The following is a 3,994-nucleotide window of genomic DNA, read 5'->3' as shown; positions in this document are numbered from 1 at the left end:
TTTTCGTTCCTCCCTAGCCTTGCCTTGATGCATATTCATGAGCAATTTAATAACACCGAACTGCTGTTTAAGGTCGAGCGTGATATCGTTTTGTTGTGCGGTGTGCGTTGCATGTTCAATGACGCGTTCTCCCTGATGGCATCAGGACTGATTGAATGTAACCGTTTCTTATTTACTGTTGTATAGTTCTTATTCGCCATAAATTGATTAATTTTGTTTGTACATCGGGGCTGGCTGAAATAGACGGTTAAAGGGTACTGCTACGTGTGTGTGTTCGTGTATTTATTCCGGAGCAATTAATAGATTATATTATCATCGTGGCATTTTATTCTTGTAATGATGATGATTATTAAAAAAACTCATGAAATATAGATTTTCATGAAACCAGGACATTAACATAATCGATCAATATTTCACTTCAAGGTTCCTCCTCGCCCATTCACGACTTGGTTTCGTGTGTTCGAGTGGATGCAATTAAATGATTGAGTCAAGTACTGCATTGTGTGGAGCGTGGCCGTTCATTTTTTGAGGTTGACAATATTGTGAACGTGATCACTAAAAGGCGAACAAATTGATTCATTCATTTCCACTGGCTTCTCGTGATTTACGAAACAGGCATAGATAGAGTGCAGTCTTCATGAGAACTCAAATGACCTGTAGCAAATTAAATCTGCCAGCCAGTGGGAATTTAGTGAGAATATCTCAATCAGCGTTAATCGATTGTAATTCCACCATGGGAAGACACCTCGTTATTTTCTTTTTTGCAATGCAGTTCATTGTTTTCATTTTTTTTTTATTTTGGCACAAAGGACAGGACCCTGAATGATATGCTTCCTTTCACTATTTCATACGTGCACACTTATTCACACTAGCTCCAAAATATGTATTATACGGTCGTGATATTTTTTTTGCTGGGGATCTTTGGAATGCTATTAATCTCAGCACTGTCATTTAAGCAATTCAGCGTTTGTGCAGATGCTAGGTGGATTATCATATCGCAGTATTGTGAGATGGTGGCAGCTTGGGGGTTGGGGGCAATCATCTGGCTGTGAATTGACCATGGCTGATGATGAATACAATAAATAGATGTGCAGTCACACTGGTATATCGATGGTAAACAGGTATTGTCTGCCAATTTGTGTGATGACTTTCCAACAATTACATGCCAATTTGTAATTGGACTGGAATGTAGTGAAGGTGGCCAGGCAGTTTGGAGAGCTCGTGACTGCATCAAAGCACTCAACCAACGCTTATGAGAACCTAGCTGAGATGTGGACTCGAGTCATGTGACTTGGACTCGAGTCAGACTCAAGTCATGAATTTGATGACTTGCGACTCGACTTGGACTTGCATAACAATGACTTTGTCCCACCTCTGGAACCTAGGGTCTGGTCCAGGTAGCCATGGTCTCAGCCTGATTACCAACGGCTGTGTAAACACATTTGTTTTCTTATTAAATCTGGCTCTGAAGCTACATCATATATTTACATACCATTTTTTGCAGAGGATGCATGAGCATCATTTAGTCTTAGCTAAGGAAGACCTTTTCAATTGACTCCAGGAGTTTTGTAATCTGTGCTGTCATCCAGTTACACCATTCCCTGACATGTGTATTGTAATAATTCTAGGCTGTCAGACAATATTTAGAAAGGGCATTTCTTTCTTTTCCTGATGACCTAACTCGGACAGACACAATTTTGATATAGAGTGTGCACAAATGCATTTTTTTATTGAACTAGAGTTAACATTATTTTATTACATATCTGTGTTGATGGGCTTGAGTGACTTGCTGTTGTTCACTTATACATCTGGAAGAAAACACAAAGCTGGTGTGTGTAACTGTGCCTTTAATACTTATCTGTAATTTTATTTTTTCTTTAGAGACTATTAGTGGGAAGTCACTCATTCTTCTTTGCTGCCCCCATAGTCTGGAACTCCATTTCACCACCATCCACGCTGTTGGCTCCCCACCATTCCACCCTCTTCAAATCCAGGCTCAAGTTCTTCATTTTTTCCCTCTTGGTATGACTGATTGCCTCTGTATCTATACAATAAAAAGCTATGCCCACTGTCTCCGTACAGTGTTTTATAAATGAAGTCGCATCTAGATGCCATCCACATCCACATTGTATTGCATTGCAAACTTTTTGGAAATATTCCCTGTTAAATGGCTATACGTGCAGTCACACAGCTATGTCCCATGCAATAATCGTGTACAATGAGTACAGCATCTGCACTGCGATCCAACAATACCATAACAAAACGCACAGTTGCATGGCATAAGTGACGTGAGTTGGAAATAATGGCAGCAACGGCACTGCCCGTATAAGACAAGTAGACATAATGTACCAATACAATATCCGAGATGGAGAGTTGTCAAGAAAGCAACTTTGTAGATATTTTCTAAAGGTAGAATGATGATGATTGGACTCTCTACTCAAAGGAAAGTGTTATGTGAGACAGTGAGTCAATCTGCCTCTGCACTGCATGAGTCTTTAGTTTAAATGCTTTTGAGAACCCAGTGGTGAAATTCAGCATTGAATGGTGCATGGTATTAGGAGCAATTATTATTATTTTAACGAGGCCAAAATACTCCATGAAATCACCTTGTGTATTAGGCGCTAGGTGGGTTATTACATTACAGGAGTGTGAGAGATGGCGATGACTTGGGGAGGCCTTCATTCAGCAGTGGATAGATCATGGCTGATGATAATAATGAAGAGACTACTGAAATGTGGAATGAAAAATGAATATACAGTTGCAATGGCTAAATTGATATGTACACCAACTAAGAGTTATCTGAATACCAACAACCCATCTCAGCAGATATGTCAAAATATGATTTTGCCAATCCAGAAGAGGATGGACAAACGACGGTAATTTAACATTCAGTATTTTAGGGATATTGCAAAACACCGGAAACACAGAAATTTCGATTGAAAGCTTTCGTGACTGCAGGGATTCATCTTCTTGGTTCTTTCGGTAAAGTCACGTAGAAGGGAAATAATAAAATAATAAAAATAAAACATAATAAAATAATTCTCACGACGTTTCGGCCACAACGCAAGCAGCCATCATCAGGTGAAGAACAGGTCTATCGGAAAGACAGCGTCTGAATGAACACCACCAAGCTTGGCAGCGTATATTTAAGCTGGGTTAGAGGAGGAAGGGCACCTTGACAAAGGAATAAATATACGCTGCCAAGCTTGGTGGTGTTCATTCAGACGCTGTCTTTCCGACAGACCTGTTCTTCACCTGAGGACGGCTGCTTGCGTTGTTGCCGAAACGTCGTGATAATTATTTTATTATGTTTTATTTTTATTATTTTATTATTTCCCTTCTACGTGACTCCCTGCAGTCACGAAAGCTTTAAATCGAAACCGGAAACACAGCTTAGACAGAATTGCAATCGTTGTGGTGACTCGCCCTGTATACCAAGCCTTAATTACATGAGATTAAGGTTCATTTGTCTGCACGCTGATTACCATAATACATTGTAAATTGCTCACAATTAAAACATCTGGTGTTTCTTGGCCACCTGATTCAAAGTTAACTATCCATGAACATCCCGCATATGCTAATTCGAAGGCAGGACTTTCAAAGTCACATTTTTAATTTTAGTCAAGATGTTCTGCATGAAAAAATCATCTCCATCAAAATAAATATCGCTTCAATGTGGTAAGGCTCACGTTGGGGATATATATCTAACAAAGAGGCCTAAGCGTTTTTTTCATGCAACAGGAGTGTATGGATATCCCCATTGTATTTTGGCACTGCAGAATTTAATATAAAACAATATTGCAAACTATTGGGTCAATATATACACAACAATTGGAGTGGCATTCATGAATACAGTAATTGATCTTATGATTTCCGATAATGCTACTTTATTATTCTTTTTTGAAACGTGGATGTGACTGCTGGAAACATTTAATGAAATTAATGATCTGGAAGGCTTTCTCAGAGACCGAGAATCAATACCAATTCACACAAA

The sequence above is a fragment of the Lampetra planeri genome, chromosome 3 (genome assembly GCF_965212315.1).
Source record: "Lampetra planeri chromosome 3, kcLamPlan1.2.h2, whole genome shotgun sequence".
Taxonomy (NCBI): domain Eukaryota; kingdom Metazoa; phylum Chordata; class Hyperoartia; order Petromyzontiformes; family Petromyzontidae; genus Lampetra; species Lampetra planeri.
Note: the sequence above shows the minus strand (reverse complement) of the source record.